Source organism: Callithrix jacchus, chromosome 10 (genome assembly GCF_049354715.1).
Source record: "Callithrix jacchus isolate 240 chromosome 10, calJac240_pri, whole genome shotgun sequence".
NCBI classification, from domain to species: Eukaryota; Metazoa; Chordata; class Mammalia; order Primates; family Cebidae; genus Callithrix; species Callithrix jacchus.
This window is the reverse complement of record NC_133511.1, coordinates 122,546,331-122,552,658: the sequence shown is the minus strand read 5'-3', so window position 1 is coordinate 122,552,658 and position 6,328 is coordinate 122,546,331. Positions and strand designations below refer to the sequence as shown.

Below are 6,328 nucleotides of genomic sequence, written 5' to 3'. Positions count from 1 at the left end.
ATGAGCCAGGCGTACGGGGGTGACAACTTCACAACGTTTTTAGTAGTAGTACATAGTGGGCTCCCTCTAAGTGGGAGAGGCCCATGGGCTATTAAAAGGCTCCGTGTCTAGAGTCTCATCTTGGGGAGGAGTGCGGGCCTAGGAGAGCCTAAATCCCTTCCATGCCAGGGCAGTGTGAGGGTAACATACAATTACCTGGAAAGGGAATCACATCCAAACAAAGCAATACATATCGCTGAGTCGGGGTGAACTTGGAACTTCAGAGCCCTCTGCCCCTCAGTAGCTGCAGACCTAGTCCACCAGTGCCGGCCGCAGGACCAGCCCTGACAAGCCCGGGCCTAGCCTCCCCGGCACCCCTCCCAGCTCTGGATGCCTGGGGTGGGTAGCCAGGGCTGACGGGGCTGAAGCAGCTGCCAGCACCCTTGGCAGGCTCAGGCTCTGGGAAGCGAGGCGAGGCCGCAGTATGAGCTGGACGTCACCCCCTCCGCGACACCCTCGAGGGAGCTCAGCCCGCCCCCACAGCCAGAGTCCCTGCGGCTGCGGGGAGAGAAGAAGGAAAGGACTCAGCCCATCCTCCTTCCAGCTCTGAACCCTGCGCCAGCCCCTGAGGTGAGCAAGGTCACCCGGCGGCCATCAAGCAGACCCTGCAGAGGCAAAACTTATCTGAGGAATTCAGAAGTAATGAAACTTCCCTAAAGCATTTGGTTCCTAGCTCCAGTCCAACAAAATTTCCAAGTAATCAGAATTTCTATACATCTCCCCACATACATGCCTGTCGAAACTCGCTGTGCAACCTTGCTACTGACATTAAGGCCCTAAAGCGCCTGCAAATGTAATCATTCATCAGGACCCACGTGGCAGTCATGGTCCAAGTTATCCTAAGTTCCATCTTTAGGGCCCATAAATGCTCCTAAAGAAAACCCACCAGGGTGCGCTCAGTCCTACAGCTGAGGCGCCCTCTGCACTCTTCTGTAGTGGGTTTTGTTTTTTTTTTTCCTTTTTCTCCTTTTTTGTTTTTTGAGACGAGTCTCGCCTCGTTCTGTCTTCCAGGCTGGAGTGCAATGGCCCGATCTTGACTCATTGCAGCCTCCGCCTCCAGGATTCAAGCGATTCTTCTGCCTCAGCCTCCCAAGTAGCTGGGACTACAGGCACACACCACCGTGCCCAGGTAATTTTTGTATTTTTAGTAGAGACAGAGTTTCACCATATTGGCCAAGCTGCTCTTGAACTCCTGGCCCCAAGTGATCTGCCAGCCTCAGCCTCCCAAAGTGCTGGGATTACGGGTGTGAGTCACCGTGTCTGCCTTGGTAGTGTTCTGTGTAATGAAACTGCTTTTCAAACCTACACTGCCCTCCCTAAATTCTTCTTACTGACAGTGACCCCTTGCCCAGCAGCCCCCATCGAGGGCCAGGCAGAGCCCTGGACCCCAGCCCCCAGAACGGGTTTCTCTCCGCAGCCCTTTGTCAGCCAACTCCCACGGAAGCCAAGGGACTTGCCCGAAGACCCGCCGCTTCAGCCCGGCGCTGCTCTGGGACTCCAAGCCTAGAAGAGAGTCAGGGCTTCGCACAGTGATCCCTGGCCTTGCGGAGGCCAAAAAGGAAGCAGCGCCGATCGTGGAGCGGAGAGAAGGCGTTTCAGAAAGGGCTGGGCCCGGAAGGCCCAGGCGTTCACTAGGGAGAAGACGCTGTGCTGGAAATGGCGGCCCGGGAGAGGGAATAGCCAGTGCGGAGGCGCAGAGACGCCTTAGGAACCGGGTGGGAGCCGGCAGGGAAGGCACGTGTACAAAAGGGGACCGAAGGGGACGGGGGAGGGGAGGGCACTGGCGAGGGGAACGGAGTCGGTGACAGGGAGGGCCGCTGCTCCTGTGTGGTACGTGGGGTGGGGTGTGCAGTGTGTATGTTTTGTCTATTTTTTATTTTATTTATTTATTTTGGTTGGAAGGAGAGGAGAGCTGTATTTTTATTTTTAATAGAGACAGGGTTTCGCCAGGTTGTTCGGGTTGGTCTCAAGCTCACCAATTCGTAAGGCCAGAGTAGAGATCCTGGGGAGGGAGAAGCAGGACCAGCTACTACCCCGTTCCGGGCCAGACGGTCCAGCAGATTGGCCAGGCCTGGCTGCAGCCGGACGCTTCCGGTGACTCAGCGCGCGGCGTGTCACGTGACGGCGGTGGGTCCCCGCGCAGGGGCCGCTGGGAGTCCCGCTCTGCCTGCGCTGCCCGCGCTGCCCCCGCTGCCCCCGCTGCCCCCGCTGCCCCCGCGCCGGGGCCGCCTTCCTCCAAGCCAGGTCCCCTCTCCCCGCCGTGTCCCCAGCCCGGGACTGCGTCGGAGAGGGTGGGGGAGGAGGCCGCGTGCACGGGGCCGGAGACCCCGCGGCGGTGGCCACTGCAGGCGGCTGCAGCCCTGAGGGAGGGAACCGCGGGCCTGGATTGGCGTTGGGATTTGGGAACCGCTTTCCAGCCCAGTTGGCCTAACTTGATCCCTTCAATAGTTCGTGCGCGGGTGTTGTGGTCTGCGTTCCAAAGGCGGGGAAACGGGATCTGGGCGGGCGCAGGGCTGCAAGGTGGTGGGAGGACCGACCGTGGAGACCCACACGGAGTTGGGTGGGGCGAGGCTGCCACCCCGACTTTGTCAGCCCGATGCTCCCTTCTGGACCTTCATCTCCTGCTTCCTCACATGGGCTCCAATTCCTCCTGATTTTGTTTTGCTTTTCCCTTCTGCATCTGGGGCGGCCACCTGCCCAGGCCTGGGCCTTTCCGATCACTGCCTCCGCTGTACTCCCCATCTCCTTCCTTGAACCCCTACTATGTCTGCGTCCAGGAAGTTTTGTGGCTTTTTTATTTCATTTATTTATTTACTTATTTATTTATTTGAGATGGAGGCTTGTTCTGTTGCCCAGGCTGGAGTGCACTGGCACGATCTTGGCTCACTGCACCTCTGCGTCTTGGGTTCAAGCAATTCTCTCCCTCACCCTCCCGAGTAGCTGGGATTACAGGTGCCCTCAACCACGCCCGGCTAATTTTTGTATTTTTAGAAGACACAGGGTTTCACCATGTTGGCCAGGCTGGTCTTGAACTCCTCACCTCGTGATCCACCCGCCTTGGCCTCCCAAAGTGTAGGGATTACAGGCATGAGCCACCGTGCCCAGCCGGCTTTTTTATTTTTTGAGAGGGAGTTTCACTCTTGTTGCCCAGGCTGGAGTGAAATGGCACAAACTCGGCTCACTGCAACTTCTGCCTCCACGGTTCAAGTGATTCTTCTTCGTCAGCCTCCTGAGTAGCTGGGATTACACACCTGGCTAATTTTGTATTTTTAGTAGAGACGGAGCTTCTCCATGTTGGTCAGGCTGGTCTTGAACTCCCACCTCAGGTGATCTGCCCGCCTCGGCCTCCAAAAGTGCTGGGATTGTAGGCTCTGTGCTCACCCTTGGCTCCATTTTAGGAAATTTTGTGACTTTTCAGGATTTGTTTTTAAAACACAGGGTTGCCAGGCGCAGTGGCTCACTCCTGTAATCCCAGCACTTTGGGAAGCCAAGGCAGGTGTCTCATGAGGTCAAGAGATGGAGACCATCCTGGCCAACATGGTGAAACCCCATCTCTACTAAAAATACAAAAAAATTATCTAGCACATGCCTGTAGTCCCAGCTATTCCAGAGGCTGAGGCAGAAGAATCACTTGAACCCTGGAGGCAGAGGTTGCAGTAAGCTGAGATCTCACCACTGCACTCCAGCCTGGCGACAGAGCGAGACTCCGTCTCTAAATAAATAAATAATTAATTAATTAAAGAAAATAAACACAGGGTCTGGCTCTGTTGCCCAGGCCAGAGTGCAGTAGTGTGATCATAGTTCACTGTAACCTCGAACTCGTGGGCTCTAGCCACAGGAAGCTTTTCATAAGCCAACCTTTGCTCCTACCCCACCCTGGCCTTGCTGACTAAAGACAGGCCTCTCTTGGGTTATAGCAGGCCCTTCAGGACTTGGTTGCCCCTCCCTGCTCCAGCTTCTCCTGATGTTCCTTGCTCACCCCAGAGCTCCTTCCCCAAAAACAGAGTGAACTCCAGTTTGTCCTTAAGATCTCCGCTCTGGCCAGGCAAGGTGGCTCATGCCTGTAATCTCAGCACTTTGGGAGGCTGAGGCAGGTGGATCACGAGGTCAGGAGTTTAAGACCAGCCTGGCCAACAAGGTGAAACACCGTCTCTACTAAAAATACAAAAATTAGCCTGGCGTGGTGGTACACACCTGTAATCCTAGTTACTCAGGAGGCTGAGGCAGGAGAATTGCTTGAACCCGGGAGGCGGAGGTTGCAGTGAGCTGAGATTGCATCCCTGCACTCCGACCTGGGGGACAGAGCAAGACTGTCAGAAAAAAAATCTCAGCTCTGCCCGCTGGTCTCCTTAGACTGGGTGTGAGGGTCCCACTGTGGACTCCCTGAGCTTAGGGAGAGAGCTGATTTGTTCCTGCTCTCTCAGGCCCAGTTTAGGCCTCAAGACAAGAGCCCAGGGTATCTCTGAGCTCAGAATGCTGCCACCAGGTGTGGTCTGTCCGCTTTTGGCCCAGGTCTGACCAGGGCAACTTGGGCAAGGCTCAGGTTGCTGAGAGTTACTGGGGGCAGCAGAGAAGCTTCTAAGAAAGGGTTAAATAATATTCCTCTATTAAGAAAAAAATATCAAACATTTGAAAAGGCAAAATGAAGAGCAGTCCCAACAGGTGGCCATAGGATGACCTTTGGGATTCTCTAGGCATAGCACGTCTCTGACTTAACATTGACGAGGCGGGGAAATGTGTTGAGTAGATTGATAAGATGTAGGTAGCTTCTGTACATAGGTAGAAAAGATGACCCAAGATAATGGGCTTTTTTTTTTTTTTTTTAATTTTGTACCTCTACGCCTTGAAAGCTAATGGGCTTATTACCCTGCAGGGCAGTAGCTACTCTGTATGTAACTCAGCAATCTTATTCCAGCAGTTTCTTCAGTGCCTCTGAATATTTCAGTCTCTCCAGTTCCCTTTGAACTAGTGTTTCCCATGATGGTAGTTCCTTAACACCTAAAGTAACCTCTGGTACACGTGTTAAAGACAGTCATGTTTATGACTTTGGAAATTATATCCTGTGATACATTTGGAGACTGTCTCACCAAGATGTCCAACTGGTCTCGGCTGCCAGAGGCAATTATACTTTATTGCACGTGACATTTGCCTCATAGGTTCACCTGCCTCAGGCTTCCTGGCTCCATCCTGTGACTTATTATTATGTTTTTAATAATACCCAAGTATGAGCTGAGATCACACCACTGCACTCCAGCCTGGGAGACAGCAAGGCTCCGTCTCAAAAAAAAAAAAAAGGAAAAGGGATCAGACTGCTTCGGCCTCCCAAAATCCTTGGATTACAGGCATGAGCCACCTCGCCCAGCTAATTTGTTGTTTTTAAATAACCTTGTTTACAACTTTGTAGTATTGATAAATTTTATAAACAATGTGATGAGGGAAAAAGTGAACGTGCACACGCACGCACATGCACACACACACGCACGCGCACACGCGCAGACTCTGCCTGACGCAACAACACTGTGTATTTTTCCAGACCTTTTCTCTGTCTTTATCTTTATAAGCATATTTCTGGAACTTGTGTTTGGGCGTTAAGTTGAAGTGCTTCCTCACAGGGAGTTAAGCACACCTATAAATAGCTGTGACGCATCATGGGCTGTGAAAGATGCTGCTGCTGAGGTACCCGGTGCGTTGAGAACCTGCGTCAGGGAGAGTCATGTGCATGGGTGGCTTCAGAGACAGGGTGGGGCCTTAATTAGGCCCGGAAGGATGAGCTGGGGAATAAGTTGGACAGGACGTTCCAGGGAGGACGTGGTCTTGGGGTGGGCTGATCATTTCTAAATGGCAGAACCCTGACAAAGGTGAGACTGAGCATCCACAGAGGTGCACTTATTCCCCGGCTCATCCTTCCGGGCCTAATTAAGGCCCCACCCTGTCTCTGAAGCCACCCATGCACATGACTCTCCCTGACGCAGGTTCTCAACGCACCGGGTACCTCAGCTGCAGCATCTTGCACAGTCCATGATGCGTCACAGCTATTTATAGGTGTGCTTAACTCCCTGTGAGGAAGCTGAGAGGCCCCCAGGGCCAGCATCTGGCCCATACCTTAATAAAGGCCAGGCTAAAAGTCCTGGGCCAGCCCCAGGAAACAGGAAGAATCCAGGCCGTGGACTTCCTGTGCCCCTCAGGTGGGGGCCATGGAAGAGCTCCTCTTTGCAACAGGGAGGGGATATCCATACCCCAAAAAGGTCTTCCCATAGTCCTGGAGCTGGGAGTGTGGTCGGTGCACCAG

The 6,328-nt window shown here is 53.6% G+C and overlaps 1 long non-coding RNA gene across 1 annotated transcript; it reads left to right on the top strand.

The window, feature by feature from the left end:
- The first annotated feature begins 524 nt into the window (after nt 1-524).
- Nucleotides 525-6,016, top strand: LOC144578179 (uncharacterized). The gene is made up of 3 exons (XR_013523480.1): nt 525-609; nt 1,051-1,168; nt 1,457-6,016. It is a non-coding gene; the product is annotated as an uncharacterized LOC144578179 (long non-coding RNA).
- The last annotated feature ends 312 nt before the right edge of the window (nt 6,017-6,328 follow it).